Source organism: Amblyomma maculatum, chromosome 6 (genome assembly GCF_055883805.1).
Source record: "Amblyomma maculatum isolate TAMU_Amacu chromosome 6, ASM5588380v1, whole genome shotgun sequence".
Lineage (NCBI taxonomy): Eukaryota > Metazoa > Arthropoda > Arachnida > Ixodida > Ixodidae > Amblyomma > Amblyomma maculatum.
The window spans coordinates 100,389,012-100,407,830 of NC_139349.1; the positions used below are offsets into that span (position 1 = coordinate 100,389,012).

An 18,819-nucleotide genomic window follows, 5' to 3' on the forward strand; every position below is an offset into this window, starting at 1 on the left:
AAGGGGACCGTATAGATCTATGCCGACACGATCAAACGGACGGGCAGGACAGGGCAACGGCTGCAACGAAGCAGAGGACTTGAGAGGAGTTTTTCGGCGTTGGCAAGACTGGCAGGAGCGGACAAAATGGCGGACAAAGCGGTACATTCCACGCCAGAAGAAGCGTAGACGCAAGCGCGTGTAGGTTTTCAACACTCCGCCGTGGGCGCACTGGGGATCAGTATGGAAAGCAGCACAAATTTCGGCGCGGAGATGACGGGGGATGACTAAAAGCCACTTCCTTCCGTCGTGAAGATAATTGCGGCGATAGAGCAGCCCGTCACGAATTGAAAAATGGTGAGCTTGGCGGGCAAGCGCCCGAGACAGACGACCTGGAGAGTGACTTGAAAGAAAGTCCAGAAGTGTAGATATCCACGGGTCGCGCCGCTGTTCCGTGGCCATGTCAATAGTGGCAAGCGAAGACAAATCGTAGGCGCAGATCTCATCAGGCAACGAAGAGGGAGGCAGCGGTGAGCGCGAAAGAGCGTCCGCGTCAGTATGCTTGAGGCCTGAGCGATATATGACACGAATGTCATATCACAAAAGGGGGCATCACAGAGGGGGGCGAAGGCAATTTGTGCACGAGCACAGTCAATAACGGCTTGATGAGTCGATAGAAAATCGTATCCGAGGATGATATCATGCGAGCAGTTCGGCAGAACAATAAACTCGATGGGGTACAAGACGTCTTGAATGAGCACACGGGCTGTGCAAGATGCGGAGGGGTGAATGTGCTGTGATGAGGCGGTGCGGAGCGAAAAGTCGGAAATCGGAGTGGTCACTTTGCGAATTCGACGGCAGAGCGCTTCACTGATGACGGAGACGGCTGCACCGGTATCGACGAGAGCGAGAACTGTGGCGCCTTCTACAGAAACTTTGATAACATTAGCGGGACGGCATGGAGGACTTGAGGAATTCGAAACAAGCGCAGTTCTTGCCCCCGGAACTGCGACTGTTAGTTTCCCTCAACGGTGCTGGTAGAACGTCGCAGCATTGGAGAAAGCGATCGGCGCCGAGGAGAATGTGATCGACGAGTGGTATAGGTTTGGCGATCTTGTGGGACAAATTGAGAACCGGGCGGAATCATTTGCGAGCGTGAGTCGGTATCGTACGGGTAAAATCGAATGTCAGGCTGTGAAGGTTGGAGGCGCTGGCGACAAAGGCGCGCAACATGGCCCGGCCGACCGCAGGCATAGCAAATCGGAAGGTTGTCCGTAGTACGCCAAGGTTTCATAGGATGTGGGCGGAATCTTGAGGGTGGGGCTTGAAACGAAGGCTCAGCATGCGGCGGTGAACGGTAGGCAGGGACCTGCACATAGGAGCCAGACGTGGGCGAAGGTGGTGGCCTAGCCGTTACTTGGGCATACGTGAGAGGTGCCGTCACAGGCGGCACCACGGGGTTGGACGGCAAGGCATCAGCGACGTGTTCTTGCACGACACGGCGTATAGCAGGGGCCAAAGATGGAGCCAGTTCAGGAACGAGGCGGCCCGAGTCTTGAAAATGGGGAAGGAGTGAGATTTGACGTGCGACCTCTTCACGAATAAAATCTTTGAGCTTTTGATTCAGCGGGCTCCCTTCAGAAATTGGCGAACCACCCAGGGCTAATGCGGATACGCCTTCGTCGCACACACTGGAGCGGCGCCTAGAAGCGCGCCGCTTGCGGAGCTCGTCGTAGCTCTGGCAAAGCTTCACGAGTTCACTAACGCTGGTGGGATCTTTCGCTACCAGCATCTGGAAGGCGTCCTCAGAAATGCCCTCGAGGATGTAGCGGATTTTGTTTGCTTCCGGCATGGCCGGGTCGACTCGTTTGCAGAGATCAACGACGTCTTCTATGTAGCTGGTAAAGGTCTCATCAGCGCGCTGAACACGATCGTGTAAACGTTGTTCGGCACGAAGCTTACGCACTGCCGGGCGGCCGAACACTTCCGCGAAATTCTTTTTAAATGTCGACCAAGATGACAGGTCAGCCTCATGGTTGCGAAACCAGAGGTTCGCCACGTCCGTCAGATAGAATATGACGTTACTGAGCTTGTATGAGTCATCCCACTTGTTGTAGGTGCTTACTCTTTCATAGGATGACAGCCAGTCGTCGACATCTTGATCGGCCGTGCCGCTGAACAGGCAAGGGTCACGCTGGCGCACGACGCCAGCACACATGATCGTGGGTGGAACGGCCGGCAGCGTCGAAGTGTCTTGCATGGCGGTCGTAGAGGGTAGTGTACGGCTTCGCAGTTCCAGTTTGGGTGGGATTGTTTCCGGCACCTCCGCCAATTGTAATAGGGCGTTTATTGAAGCTCAGATGGAGAGCTGTGAGGACAGGACCTTGCAACGGCGAGCCCAGCGTACTTCGTCTTCGTCGCACAACGCACAGGTGCATGTCGATGGCGATGACTATCACAGTACACTTATAAAGCCTGATGTTCTTCACAAGTTCGAAGTCCATCAGCTGCAACACACCGCATTAAAACACGTTAAGACACTACTATCAAGTTGTTATGCAACTACAAACTGATGGGCAAGGTGTTCATACCTTATCATGCTGCTCATCCCTCGCACGTATACACTGAGATAATCCAAAGCTGCTGATCCCTTCATTAGGAACGCAGAAAAGTTAGCTACGACAAACAAAATATCAAGCAAACTGCACTAGTTCATTGCAGTCCAATAGAATCTGTGTTATACTGAAGGAAAATAACGCAATGGTAATTGGTTACTTTTCTGCAATTGATCAATTACTTTTCAGCTTTTCAGAAGCCACCATAATCAGTTATATTTCCACGATAATCAGTTACATTTCAAGTGAAGCAAGTGTAATTGTTTACTTATTTTCTGTAACAAGTACAAGACACACAGGGTTAGGAGTGAGCAATTTTACAGCCGATTCACGCTACACATAAATGTGATAAGGGAAACAACTGAAGGTAAAGCTCCTCACAGAAAAAGTCAACAACAAGAACCGAGAAATTCTAAAATTCTTTGTACTTATATTTGTATGTATCATGACCAGCCTCTATAAAACCACATATGTGCTTTCAAACCAGCTGTCATTCACAAAAAGTGCGGAACAAGAAATAAGGATTTCTGCCACCTGCCTTGGTACAAACATGTCAAAGGCCGACTTCATTGGCCTCTGCGAGCTGTCACAACAAGGGGCGGAACTCATCAAAATTGTTTGACGGGTACCCAGAACAAGCTTGTTAGGCCTTGAGCTGCTATCTGCTGTTGCCAAATTGTGGAGCAACCAGCCTATGCTCGAGCAGTGCCAAGATGATGACTTAATACAGTTAACAATGTTTTTTACTCCTCAAAGAGCACTCTACGTAGACTGATCTGTAGACGTCATTCAAGAGCAGCGAGTTTAGTTTTGAGAAGATGCGTCGACCCTCCAAACTGCAAGCAGACATGGCTTATGCACTACTGACCACTATAGACTTGACTTTTCACTGTGAACGCTGTCATCACTCACCTTGATAACACACATATGATCATTTCGGACATGGTTAGGGAGCATTAATTTGCAATGGTTTTCAGTTAGAGAGTATACATACTACGATGTCACTTAGAGATATTTCAACCACTATCAAATTGACTGTGCATTGTGAACATTATCACTCACCTCAATTACATACATACTATCACTTCGGACATTGTTAGGGTGCACTAATTTGAAACGGTTCTCGGTATAGAGCGTATACATACTAGTCGCTTACATAAAGAAATTCTCTAATTCAGCAATCGCTTAAAAATTCAATAATGCATTTGCCTTACGCACTAATTAATGATGATGCTGAGCAGACCAAGTGACAAAAATATGCTCAGTTTTCTTCTGTAGGTTTTCTTTTATATAGTGTACAACTCGTTTCCAAGAAAAAAAAAACAAGCCTCTACTCTTAAGGATCTGCTCCATTACAAGGTAGACTATCATTGGGGCACACCGTCAGTCAAACATTCCCGCTGTCAGGCACAATTCTTTTTACATGCATTTTTCAGTGCCTTTCGTGTAATAAATCAACTTTCATCTCATCTCATTGAGCTCTGCAGCAAGTGAACAAAAGCATTTTGGAACTTAGAGTATTGTGTTAACAGACATGGACAACAAAATAGATGGATGACAGGATGTATTCAGATTCACATACAAATGAAACAAATTTATTTAAATAAAAGATGACGTAATATACTGTGAAACAAAAACAGACATCATGCACAGAGGCTATCCAAGACCAAAGTAGAGCTCCTGTCACAAGCTTCGCATCCAGAAATCGCACCTCATAATCAGCAAGTGTAATCAAGAGATGGCTGACAAATACTTTGGCTACTGCCTTCATGGCATATGCCTCGACCAACTCTTGTGCCCGACGGTTTCTATGCAGGTATAAAAATGCTCTTTTGTATGTGTTGTGTCCGTTAATACGGTACTCCAAGTTCTAAAATGCAATTCTATCAACCAACCCAGCTTGTCGCTCTGTTATGTCACATATAATGTGACATAACAAGCTGGGTTGGTTGATAGAATTGCATTTTAGAACTTGGAGTACCGCATTAACGGACACAACACATACAAAAGAGCATTTTTATACCTGCATAGAAACCGTCGCATATATATATATATATATATATAGTCATGACTCAAGAATATATATATACATTGCGACATAACAGCTTACTGATAAAACAAAAAATTAAAGAGCCCTGCAGAATCTGCATTGGAGTAATGCGAAAGCATAGATGCTGCTGTTGGTTGCTTCTAGTTGCTTAATTCACTTCTTGTTTGCTCATTTTAGTCTTTGGTACTTTTAAATTGCATGTCAATCCCTTCATATGCTCTTTTATCGGCTCTACGTCCCGTTGCGTGACGTCCCATCCTTGACATCATATCCACTACGGCACCCCTTTCTCTCTTTCCGCTTTCACTCCCACCTTCCTCCCTTCCCTTAGGCGCGGTTCAGGTCTCCACAGAACAAATGTGACAGATACTGCACCTTTCCTTTCCTGTGAACCGGTTATTCTAATTAATTACCTAATTAACTTATTGCCCTAATTATTTTTCGGCAACAACATTACATCACCCTCAATCGACTGACATCACTCATTGACCTCTACTACTTCTCAATTACTCACAACTGCTGCGGACACGATTTTGCCAACATGTTCTGCGGACATGGTCTGCGGACACGGTCTGCAGACCCAGACAGAAATCTGTGAACATAGCGAAGTAATGCTTTGGCATTAAAAAAAAGCAGGGGTAGTGCTGGTTTGCAAAGCATGTACATACAACTTAAATCACCAATTGGTAACAACTGGCTATGCCTGTATTACTGCACTGACCAGTCACAATAGGAAACAACATAGTGTTTTAATGTTCAACTACATTAAACAAGCAAGACGCATCAAAATTTTATAATTTTGTTTCATGGCTAGTTTTCTGTTTAGGTAACCAGAAGAAAAGCTTCAATGCAAAACTACTTTTTGTAACAAAGGAATTCTATGTGACGGTCACTGATGGTCACTATGCGTGGATCATAATCTTTCAGACATCTAGGAAGCCATATACATGTTCACATATGTCTACTCATCTATAGCTCAAGCCACCTTGCAGCCTACAGGAACAAGTTTTAATAATACAAAGAATAAGATTAATATGCAGCAAGCTGGAATCATCAGGTGTGTTTGTTCTTTTAAGATTGTAAAGGCTGAAAATGAATATGCAAGGAAGAATTCGATACAGTTACTACAGCAAGAGAGAAACACGTCTGCATATCGTACACCAGCCGTCTTGACACCCGGCGAGCAACACAAAGAGCGAACAGTTCCAGTCTATAAAATCAAGGTTCAAACAACTGTCATCGTCTGATTATAAACCTATCATGTAAACAGATCGACAGCATCCACCTGCTTAGCAAGCTCTTATTTGCACGATTACGTCCAGCGCAATCTAAGAATATGCAGTGCTAGGGCTGCTACGTCTATGAAAGCTGCTTAACTACCTGCTAGTTTGCGTACACACTGATGGAATGACTCGCGTTTCAAGGATGGTGCCTCTGCATACTTCGGTGCTCACAAACAGCACGATTTGCTAAGCAGACTGCATACTGGTCCACTATGAATAGACAGGAAGTTAGTCGGCACTGACGTGGACATTGGCGAGGTAATCTTTTTGACGGCTTCGTAAGGGAATGAACGCATCTTAAGATGGCGCCTGTCCAGCTAGACACCTGAGCAGACATCTACCAGGGTATTGGAATGCACTCGACAAATGGCAAAAAGGTCGTTCTGTACTGGAAAGCTTACCAGCTTATCTTTAACAGGTAAAGGCACGAATGACAAAATGCCTTTCAAAAACTGACAAGTAATGATTTAAATAAACAACGCATGAATAAAATAACCTAACTGCATGAAATATGAAGCAAGAAAGCAAATTAATGGGCTCGCTTCAACAGCACGCTTTTAATTTTAAGCTTTGTCTCAGCTAGCAGCATCACATTTCTTGTTTGCACGAAATAAACGCGATGCGAGACGCGCTTAACGGAAAAGCCTCAACAGAGCAGGCGCGTCGCATATAGAAAAGCTAAGAAATTTCTCAAGTCACGTAGTACTACGGATCGGTGTTGTACGCGCCGAAGGCAGGCGCTTCGCCAGTCAGCTCAGCTTTCGAGCTGTCGACAGCAGCAGTTTATTTTGTTCGTCGCGCCCACATGCTACAACCTTCAGCCCGCGCAACAGCCTGTTAAGTGAAGTTGGCACTGAAACAACATGCCAGAATAGCTTGACGCGGTTCAGTAATTTTTCTGACACGTTGCTTTCACGTCATTGCAATTAACATGTTCTTGCGTGGGCTGGGTTGTTGCATGTGAAAGCGAGGAATAAAGACCAAAAGAAACTCCACTGCCTACAACTCGAAAGCGGAGCTGAGTGGCTACTTTTCTCCTAAAAAGGATTCGAATGCGCCGGCCGCCCACACGCACACGCACGCACAGAAAGCAAATTAATGGGCTCGCTTCAACAGCACGCTTTTAATTTTAAGCTTTGTCTCAGCTAGCAGCATCACATTTCTTGTTTGCACGAAATAAACGCGATGCGAGACGCGCTTAACGGAAAAGCCTCAACAGAGCAGGCGCGTCGCATATAGAAAAGCTAAGAAATTTCTCAAGTCACGTAGTACTACGTCAAGTGTGATCGAATGCAAAACGCAAGAGTAAAACGCTTATGACACAGGACAATTCGGTGAGTAAAGTAGTCACGCTGACTTTGGTGAGTATATAAATTCTGTAGTCGGACAGAACTTAAGGAAAAAGCGGCCTCTGATCCTCAAAGGACCCCCCTGACCGATGGTCCACTTAAACCTCCTAGCGTGACACCGCAGGGCGCGGCATGCCCAAAAGGGGGATCGCCGATAACACCATACTACTACTACTACTACTACTACTACTACTACTTCTACGACGACTACTACTACTACTACTACTACTACTACTACTACTACTACTACTACTACTACTACTACCGCGGCGTCATGAAAGTCGATCGACTTCGTTGGCTGAAAGGCCTTCTCTAACGGTGATCTACCACTTTTTTTCTTGAGTACTATCCGACTATAAACGTACTCACGACACAGTACCGTAAGCGATGCTTCACGCCACAATCTAGTTCCCACAAAGTGAAAGGATCTAGAGTCGAGGAAACAAGACATCATACAGCGCTCAGAAATCGATCTCGGTCAGGTAGTGCAACATCGGGCTCTACTCATCCGGCTAGTACTACGACACGAATTATAGCGGTGAACGCTGTGAAATCTTCAGAAAATAATGTCGCTCACCTTTCGCCTCTCTGTAGCTGCTTTGACTGTACAAGCAACTTCACACGGCGTGAGCGATCACAACCGTGAACACGACGTCAACGTTTGTCACCAACTGTATACCAACTGTCAACCAGCACCATCAAAAACAACCGACTGACAAATGAGTGGAAGGCTGGAAGCTGAGCCGGCACCAAGGTTAACCAAGGTAGATAGATCATCCACTAGACGAGTAGGAAGGTGAACGAGGCACGACGCGCATTGAGGCAGCCTAGAAGCAGATGCTTTGTGCCGCCGCCCTGGCGGATGTTATCTCAAAGTGACGTCACAAAGTCTTGGAAAAAAAAAAAAAAAACTTTATTTGGCGCGAAATGTCAACGTTGTATTTATTGAAACGAAATTGATCATCTGCATTTTGCCTTTTATGACGAAATAAATGCTTTGCAACCCAGTACAAGACCAGCGATGATGGAGACTTAACGATTCACGGGTAAGTCGGCAACTTCTCAGCAGATGACAAAAATATCGCTGTACATAGTTAGGTACCTATATATAGCAAATACAGAAGGACAATCGTTCACGATGTTACGATAGAGTTTCAGAACAAAACTTAATCAAAGAATGCATTGATTTTGATTAGCAACACTCAGTGTACGCCCACAGATGCGTCAAAAGAAGCACACAACTTCGCGCGCAATTAACGAAAGCTCCAATACTATGCCTGTTATTCTACGCATTGTGCACAATCCAAATAAACAAACGAATTTGGCCCTATCTTGGTCCCACGTCAATGACACACTGGCTGATTTTGGCCCAAGCTATACAGATCCACGAGGTTGGGCATAGGTTGAGACCGGCTACTTGCCTCACACCGGCCCGACCTTCAGCTGCACACATAAGGTTCAGACAGACCTTGCAGACACTGTCCCCCCTCATGACGTTGCATGAACAGTTTATCCATCCGTAAAGTTGCATTGATGTTGCTAATGTCATTTTTTGATCACCAGGCAATATACACAATTTAGTACCGCATTAGGGTAACGTATACGACATTATCCTGACGTTGAATGAGGAGAATTGAACAAAATAACGATGTGGCTTAATTTGTGTCAGAACTGGGCAAAAAACATGCACATTCTACGTGAAAAAATTTGGTAATCCTCAAAAATAGCTGTCGGCTAGTGAAAGTAATTAACACAAACATTTCCGCAGCAACCAGGTGCAACATTTCAATCGTAGAAATTACTGCAACAAAGAAACACTACGAAACAGAAGACACTACCGCGTGCTCGCACACAAGAAATAGCAACTTTCATGGAGCTTATATATTTCTCAGATGAGGCGAGCCAGTGATATCCTCGCAAGCAGTGTTGGCACTGGAAGTGTCCGCAAAATATGTCGCCGCAAAATATGTATGACGTTGTTGGTGACGTCGCTAGTCATGATCCATAGAGTAGTGGGTGAAGTTTATAAATACATTGATTAATAAATAGAGTCATGGTCATTCGTCATAAGTCATGATAAGCTGGTAATTATTAATGACAATAATTAAGATGACTGAGTATGACGCGTGACTATGAGAGTATCACGTGATAAAATCACGTGACAAGCTGTAGAAAATGTCACTTGGCTACGAGAACGCCATGCGACAGGAGCGATGGTGCTCCGTCCAATCCCACACTTGCAGGAGCACTGCAACGAAAGCGCGCCAATGAAAGGAAGTTTCAACTGTGCGGCACGAGCCCTGGCCTTCGCAGCCATCACGGCTTGGGCCAAGGAGGTCGTCGAGCGCCATCGAGCGATGACCACCCCTGGGGCGGCTTGAGGAGAAGCGAACTCCCACGAAGAAAGAACTTTCAGTTAACTAGAGAAGACGGGGGCTCGGTAGTTTGCTGCAGCACCCGAAATTCGACCACAAAGGAGGCGGAAGAGGTGGCCATCGCGCTAGCTCTAACACAACAACAGGTCAAAATTATAGTTACAGACTCGAAATCAGCGATTAGAAACTTTGACGCGGGCCGCATTTCGGCCATAGCAGCAAGAGTGTTGGCCAGTGGTCCACCACCGGCAGAGCAGGTCGCGCTCATTTGGACACAGGCGCACCAGGGGTTGAGGGGGAACGAGAAAGCGCACGTACTTGCCCGAGGATTAGCTACATTCCGGGATCCCAGTACCCCTTGCGCGATGAGAAGCCCCTACAGTTCGACGATGACCTTAACACCTACCAAGATATCCTAAATCATTACAAATTAGGCAGACCAGTACTACCAAAAGCGTGTAAGCAACTCACCAAAAGCGAGGAGGTTATGTGGCGTAAGCTACAGACTGGAGTATTCCCAACCCCCCAGCTTTACAGCAAGTGGCACCCGGAAATTTTTAGCCCCAGGTGCAAACGTTGCGATGGCATAGCGGACATGATCCATATGATATGGACGTGTCCTAGATTTGGAGAACCTGACAGAACAGATGAGTCCTGGGAGGCACTACTTCTCAAGCAGGACGAAAAAGGGCAACGAGAAGCCATCCGTCTTGCTCTGGCCGCTGCTCAGATCCAAGGGATCCAGGTCGACGGCTGAGGGAGGGGGAGGACATGGTTGGGACAGAGCTTCGCCTCGGATCCTCACCAACCTTTTGACGGGTGCAGTAAATGTTATTTCTCTCTCTCTCCCATTTCTCCTCAATAGAGTTTCCTCCTCCTCCTTCAGTTCATTACCTTAAGGACCCCCGTGGGGGTATTATATAAGGGGTGGATTATACAAAAAAAAATAAGTACAATGGTTGCCACCCAGACGGCCATAGACGTCCGACGGTCGACCAACGGACGTCCTTTTTCGGACCTTCGGACATCCGACGGAAGTCCGGTTATGTTCGATATACGTACAGCGGACGTCCGTCGGACTATCGTTCGTGGATCCGGATCGCGTCCCACGGACGTCCGACGGGCAGCCGGAGGCGGACATTCGGACGTTTCCCGGAACATGCTTGCAGGGCCCGCTATTGGTGTAAAAACTTGCCAATAACATTCGTGTAAAGCTCAGCAAGCATGTGCCATGGAAATTTCAGTCACATACTAGTGCTCAATGCCTTTGTCGTGAGAGTAAAGCAGACAATAGAATATGCAACAGGTTCAAGTTTCCTGTTGTCTGCTTTACTTTCACACACAAAGCACTGAACAGTAGTGTGCAATTAAAACTTCCATCAAAGAGGCACATATGCTAGCTGAGCTTTACACAAATGCGCCATTCCTGAAAACATGCTAAGTGCATAGGCATACCAGCATGCGAGGTTGTAAAAAAAGCATTTTTTTTTGCTTTATTGCAAAAACTGCATGCATAAATAGTCTACACTAAAAAAATATCGATGTTAAGGAATGGCGTGGTAAAATGCAGGCCAACTGGAGTATTAAGAATCAGCTTGAATAATTTTTTTTAATTATCCTTGCCCGTGACAGCTCTTCCTTGGGGAGGTGGTGGAGGAAAAGGTATTTATTGAAACCTAATATTTCGGAATTAGCGAGGAGATGATCGAGTTCTCTGTGGGCGGCCTCCACAGGCCGGGATTCCAGGAGCAGTTACTATCCTGTGCATTTGCTCGATCAGCTGTTGCTGGTCTTTCAGGCCTAAGATGGAAAGAGCAGGCTGGGCTCCTCCTGCAATAGAAGGGAAAATGAAATTCAAGTTATCTGTGCTGAACTTTGATTACACATCTCCAAGGGCAACTGCCAGTTTCTCTCAATTGCTTTTTCCAGGTGGCACTGTACGCATGCATCTCCATTCAGAACTGCCACATACTATATAGAAAGGTCATATAACTGCAGCAAAACCCATGCAGAATAACAAAAGATACAAACGTAGTTTGACCAGAACCTGGCATTCAGTATTTTAATGTTTTTATGTCGTCTTTTTGAACATGCCACTCTGACCAAACATGGCATGTTATGCTTGCTGCTATGCGCCCTCAGCAATGCCCAAGACATGGAGTGCACATGCAGAGAAACTAAGCATAAAGGATGCTGTATATGAACATAAAGCACAGCCAGAGCATTGCAGTATTACACAGGTATGCATTGGCGGCAGAAACCTGCATTTTGAGCGGTTTAACAGGCAGATTTCTAGTCATTGTTCCTGCTCTGAAAAGAAGTGATCAATAATAACATCATTTAAAATTGTTACCTTTTTGTTCTGTAAACTGCACATTTCGCTGGTTTCCATGTGCCCTCTACCGAAGACATTCCCTGGGCGTGTCGGGGGTATATCGACATCAACATCTAGGCTACGTCTAGAAAGCGTCTCCTTAGAGCAGCTGCGACGAAGTAACTTATCTGATAACATGCAAGCTGCTGCAGCAGAATAAAGATAGACATTTGACATGTGGCTAAAGCCCAATGTGGAAGCATAGCCCGCCGCAGTGATTGCGCAGTGTTCATGCTTCTACAAGAGTTAAAAGTAAAGTTAAAAGTAAAGTTATTTGTTTACCCACAGCGCTATATGTGACATTACAATAGCAAGGCTTATAGTCACACAAAACACAAAAAGCTGACAACCACAAGCTCCTGATGTATTACCGGCAGCATGCAGCATGGATGTTAGTTACTGAAATATGGCTGCACAATTCTGGCAACCAGCTGCGCATGTATGTCATGGATTTCTCAAAGACGCACAACAAATTACAAAAAAAATAATGGTATTTATAAATGCAGCCAGCTGTTCACAAGAAACACTGTAGCTTATTTATGGGGAAGGTAGTGGGCGCCAAAGAAACTGCCCCTGTAAAGGCGCCTAATTTGCCCCTATGTAATATCGGGGACAAGTGTGTGGACTACACAAACTGCAATCAAAGCACGTAACTTTCACATCAACCAGGAAACTCGGACCATACTTGTCGATGTGAAAGTTGAACGTTAGTTCTTTCATGTGTGGAAGAGAAATAAGGTCACAATTCGTTTACATCGCAATTCTAGTCCAAAATCTACACATACTGTCCAGAGACTTTCACCCCCGCAGTATAAGCCACCACTTGGGTAAGAGATTAGTAAAAGAAGTGTATAAAAGACATTAGTGCTGTTGGACAGCCATAGCTATAAAAATGGTATTGACATTGGAGTACTGCCTTAAGGCGGGGCCTAGGGCATTACAAAAGCAAGAGTTAGTGTCCGCTGGTCCTCATTTGAACGAACAAAAAGAGGGGGGGGGGGGGGGGAGAAATCTACCTCAACTACATGTTTTGAGTGACACCAAGCCGCAGTTAGTATTAAAGATATCACACAGTTTTGTGGAAGATTTGGGAGCGCTTTGCTGCTTTTTTACAGGACTAGACAAAAGAGCTCACCATCTTCAGAAAGGCGCGTTATTAACAAATGAAAATAGTGAATTTACTGCATCTGGCCACAACAACTTGCACACGGAGAGGAAGATGAACTGAAAATTTTATACATGAATGTACGTATTTACAACAGGTGAAACAATGACCATGATCTATGCCGAAGAGGAAAGAGATCAAAATTTAGCTCAGAACGAGTTCTCCAGGCCGCGGGGCCGTTTCATTAACTTCGGGACTCCGCCCACATTTCTCATCCCCAATGACAACGAACTCACACATGACTGGCTAACAAACATTTTGGCATGTCTTTTCACTTTCATAAGTTCTTCACCCTCTCCCTAATACAAGCAATGCAAAAGAGACAACAAATTCGTTTCACAACAAACAGAATTTAGAGAATGGACCTCGAAATGATTGGCTCACTAGGTCACATGCCAAACTCTCTCCCCTAAGAAAAAAAAAAAAAATTAGAACCCATCAAAACGGTGTCCCACGTGCGCAACCAATGCCCAAAGCTTGCATCCTTGGCGGCTCCTTTTACAGGGCAATTATTGCAATTATTGGCGTCCGAGTCAGCACCATTGCGGACCACATCAGAAGAGCCAACCCACATCCTCCCGCTCCGCATCATACTGTCACTGTTACACACTTGCCCTTTTTCAACGCCGCCGTCTCCCACCATTGTTGACATCCAGGGTTGGAATCCTCAACGAGACCCCACTCAGCGCGCCTGCACTGAATAATTGTCACTTTTATGGGCTCCCCAACAAGGAAGCGGGCCTTACACCCTTCAACCTGACAGTGTTTTTTCTTTGAACGATAAGCAGTTCTTCCAAAAGAGGTGCTCGTTTCAAAGCTGTGCTGCCTCCGGGTCATGGGTCCAGTCAGCGTACTAAGGACCCCTTAGTACGCTTAGTACTAAGGACCCCTTAGTTGTATACTCTTCGTAAAGCTCCTTAAATAAAAATGAGCCCCCTACATGACACAGCAACGAGAACAAACTGCCTGTCCCCGCGTCTTCGAGTGCCACAGCAAAGTCCTCGGAAGAGGGGACTTCTTTCCCTCTCTGCCTACGTTTCCGTTAAGCACTGTAGCTGCTGTAGCTGCCTCTCTGTGCGCGTCTCTCCGCCTCCTGTCCGAGGGCAAGTGGGAGACGGCTGCAGCTGGGCATTGAACAGGTGACCCAAAAAGAGCAGACTAATAATGGTGCCTAGCATACCCACCGATCCCTTACAGAAATCATTAAAGAAATGAAAGCAACACATCAGATAACGCTACAATGTTTCTAAGTGCAAAGTCGACAACTCCAAGTCATATAAATATATGTACATCTCCGCACATTAACTAGACAGAAACAGTGCAGAGTAAACTAATAATTCAGTGTCTAGCAACACTATTAAAAGGGGATAAAGGCCACGGGGGGCTGCGATTATTAGTACCGTTTTGCCTTTAAACTACAATAACATACTTGTTGCAAGCTTAAAATCAAAGATTCACACCTGTCCCACCCACAGCAATGGAACACACATCTGACTCAAGTCTGCAGAGAAAGAGCAAGCTAGACTATTGCAGACGCACCCTTGGTTATTTTTCTGGCATTTCTGAGGGTGAAGAATCCGACTTGTCAGTAGCATGTATATGAATAAGAATCCTATGACAGTAAATGCATCAGATTTTCTGGAGTGGCTTTTCTTTGCTGACCACACATGAGGTGAGCTATAATTTATCCAACTTGGCCTAGGTTTATTCTACGAATAACAAAGCTATAGCAGGTACACAGTCGTCCACTCAGGCTGAACATGCGAGTGCGTGGCATGCACTTTTTGAGATGCCACTGCATCCATCACAGCTGCACACTGTAGCGAAGAGGCAGACAGCGTGAAGTACCAGCCTCTAGTCCCTCTACCACCACTGGGGTCCCAAACTAGGGACCCCTTGTTTTTGTCAGGACAGGCCCCCTCAGGGTCAGCTAGTGAGTAACCTCCTGTATTTGTATCTGATGGCAATGTTTTCCACCACCACCCACAATACGCAGCTGCGCATCATAGCAGATGTGAAGCAACAGTTCCTGGTCTTTCTATGCATAAGCCACTTTGCCTTGATGCATGCCTGCGCACCATAGTAAAGAGGCAGACGACATGACGCAGCAGCTCATGGTACCTTTACACATGAGCCCCCCCACTGTACTTCAATACGCACCATAGCAAATATACAGACTACGCCACACAGCAGCTCCTGGTCCCTCTATGCATAAGCCATTTTGCCTCAATACGCACCTGCGTACCTGAGCGAAGAGGCAGACGTGAAGCTGCAGCTCCTGGGCCCTCCATGCACAAGCCAATTAGCATCAATGCACGGCTGTGCACTGTAGTAAAGAGGCGAAGAACGTTAAGCAGCAGCTCCTGGTCCCTCTACACATCAGCCATTTTGCCTCGATGTGCATCTGCACACCGTAACAAACAGCCAGATGTGACAAAGAAGCTCCTGGTTTCTCTACACATGAACCACTTTGCCTCAATGCACGTCTGCACACCGGAGCAAAGAGGCAGATGACGTGAAGCTGGAGCGGCTAGTCCCTCTACGCACAAGCCACTTAGCCTTGATGCATGGCTGTGACGGATGCATTGCTATTTTGCAAACTGCATGCCACACATTCCCATTCAAGCTAAGAGTGGACGACTGTGTAAACGTAAAATACTGGTTATTTACTTCAACGGACAATGACAAAAAGTAACATGGTGGACAATGTAAAAAGAATTTGCTGCATAAAGTTTGTTGAAACCAGTTCTACATCCTACATGTAAACAAGCTAAAACCTTAATGTCGAAGGGATGTCCTGTGTGTTTAAAATCATCACGCTCAAACAACTTCAACACTGACAATCATGATTCAATATTAATAATATAGATAATGATACAATACTCACTTTTAGCCATACCAAAGAAATGAGAATGCAAAGGGATGTTGCTGTTTTTCCCCCGTGGATGACAGTTTTCCATGTTCAAAGTGCTGCTTCCTGTTGGCTTACGAAATCGGCTACAGCAAATGGCATCTGAAAAATTTTTGGAAGCCTCATGCTAGTCTTCAACGAGAAAAGCATTGCCATACAGAAGCAGAACACAAATACTTTTACAACACACTAAAAGCACCAACTGCGGTGCTGTTTTTAGGATGACTAGGTAGAGGTTTTGCTGTAGCAAGCCAAATGTTAGCCTTCAATAAGGAAAGCATTCCCATACAGAAACAGAACACAAAAACTTTTACAACACATTAAAAGCATCAATTGCACAAATGCTTGTAAGATGACCAGGTACAGGTTTCTGCTATAGCCCACATCATGTGACCAGCAGTTATCAGAAGCCTTGTATGTGAGCATGATGCCCTAGATTCAATTTATGGCTATCACTGTATTAACAAGCATGGGTTTAAAGCTACTTTAATATGATAATCTAAGAACATGGTAAGAGCTTTCAGTGCGAGACATAAGCTCAGTATCATGCACTATAAGGTGCTGCATGGCTCTAGTGTAGCTTTGGCATTATCTCGCTGTCAATAATGCAATGAAGTTCTGAGGAGCCTTTGAATATCTGTAAGGACAAAGCAACAACAATTTTGTTTTCATCTCACTTTTGCTCAACTCGTTTGTTTTTTTGTTTTTTGTTTTTTTGAGCCCGACGCTTGCATGGCCTCCCAGTATGCCTGTTTTGCATAAAAGAAGGCGTTGCAGGCACCAGAGCTCACAGCCCAACTGTATCGCGGCGGCGGTATGTCAAATTCCTGCCAGAACCGCGCAGAACAACGGGTCAAGAAAAAAACAAGTGCTGACTTTTTTTTTTCTCTCATCTCCTTGTCCGGTTGTTCTGCGCGGTTCGGTCCCACATGCATAACCAACATGCGCAAGGTGCTGTCCTGGTTTGTCAAAGCTGAAGGAGAGTACTAAACCTTTAGTTATTTAGTAGCTACAGCCGTTCCTTCTAGAAACTGTAGTTGCCGTAAAGCTCGAGAGAGAAAGATCAGCGGCTGTCCATTAAAAAAAAAAAAAAAAAGAAAAGAAAAAGAGAAAAAAAAAAAACAAAAAACTCGCGACGTTTTCACAAGTGTAGGCATGTCGCACGATGGGCTCGAGGAGTGCAAAAGTTTTCTCGTATAGTTTTTACAACTCAGCACGTTGCGCATGGTTAACAAATTAACTCCTTTAAAGCTCAGGGAGGCACTCCTTTATCAGAGAAGTTGCGCGGCTTACTAGCGCAGCGTCCAGTAATGCCGAGGAAGATGGCCCTCAGACTTGAGGCTGCACTTTAGTTAGTCGGCGCGGAGCCATCCTGTCAGTCTCGCCTAAAACACTCGACCGTTCGGCTGCCCAAAAGCTCACCACTATCGGTGCATCGAAAAGTTCCACTAAAGAAACAAAAGTTCGGTGAAATACTTACTTTGGAATCGGCGGGTGAACAAAGTGTGCCAGCCGCACCAAGCCACAGCAAAAACAATGCTAGCAGTGCATTACAGCCGTAGGTATTTGTAACTGCGCAGAAAATGCAGAACACGGAAACGTGAAGCCATCTTCCATGACTAAACGTTGTTAGGTTTGGGGGTCGCGCGCCCCTCGGTAGCGTTGGCCTGGCGGCTCCGTGGACGGCGGACGGCATCAAAGGTGCCAGCAAAGACGAGGCGTCTTTTAACGAAACAACCTTTACTGTAACATCAGGAAGAAACGGGCAGTGAAGCTGACCCGGAGAGATTACAGACACTCTCACACAGCTGGTGTCTAGCGTCGTGCCAACGGCGCGTCAAAGTAGTCTCTGTCCCAGCGGAGTCGGCCGCTGCTTTTTATAGTTTTTCCAGTTCACAGGGAAAGGGTAAACCCTCACAGGAAAGGGAGAGCCAAACATGTTGGTTCACGACGAATGACTCAATCGCAGGTGTTCCGACCTCATCTCCTCCACCTCCTGCAGACAGGAGAGGGCGGCCCCCTCTCTCACGAGCTCCAGGCTTGGCCGGCGTTTGCCCACACACACGCACGCACACACATTTGGCGCGTGGCAGGAACACGCTGAGACTTGTCGGCGGGAGGAAGCGTTGCGCGGCCGAAGAACGGCGTCGAAATGGCCGATCCGCTCGCGATTCTGCCTGTTGCTATGCGGTGGCTGCGTCAGCTGTCCCACTTCTTGGTGGAGAAACGTAACAACGTCAACTTGTCAGGTGGATTGGATTGGCTCATTTCAGATTTTTTTTAGGATAGGTTCGGTTTCGTTCTTTTTGAGCTTGCTGCTTGCTGCGTCTGTTCAGCCACTGATTAAAATTTCACCGAAGCATCATGATAGAAAAATGTTTAATGGTCATTTAACTTTTAATCAAAAATTTTTGATGGAAGAATTCAACGATGAAACATGCGGAAAATAAAAAAAAAACTGTTTAATGGAAACGCTTTCTATCGCATCGATTCGCTCTGGCATCATATAATGCAGACTTGACGGCATTACTGATTTATACGCAGTTCAGACGAGCACGACGACTACAAACTATATCATAGCTGTGTAAAAGCAAATCCAGTGGCGGACGTACGGCGGCTGTCCGCTGGGCGAACGGATTCGACCATCCGCTTTCGTACGTACGCCGGAATTCCGGCGGACGTCCGAAATCGGCCGCCGAGTTGCGGCCGAGTTCGGCT

The 18,819-nt window shown here is 46.0% G+C and overlaps 1 protein-coding gene and 1 long non-coding RNA gene across 3 annotated transcripts in view; both read right to left on the minus strand.

Annotated features, from left to right (window-relative positions):
- The window catches only part of LOC146186422 (uncharacterized), an 87,741-nt gene extending 79,741 nt beyond the window's left edge, over positions 1–8,000 (minus strand). For both annotated transcript variants that reach the window (XM_084607187.1, XM_084607186.1), the window contains exon 1: positions 7,854–8,000. The gene's annotated coding sequence lies outside the window, so the exon portion shown is untranslated. The remainder of the gene's footprint in view (positions 1–7,853) is intronic.
- A 2,622-nt stretch (positions 8,001–10,622) lies between these two features.
- Positions 10,623–17,727, minus strand: LOC146186423 (uncharacterized). The gene is made up of 3 exons (XR_014708107.1): positions 17,582–17,727; positions 16,078–16,203; positions 10,623–11,481 (listed from the first exon to the last, which is right to left on the minus strand). It is a non-coding gene; the product is annotated as an uncharacterized LOC146186423 (long non-coding RNA).
- Between the last annotated feature and the right edge of the window lie 1,092 nt (positions 17,728–18,819).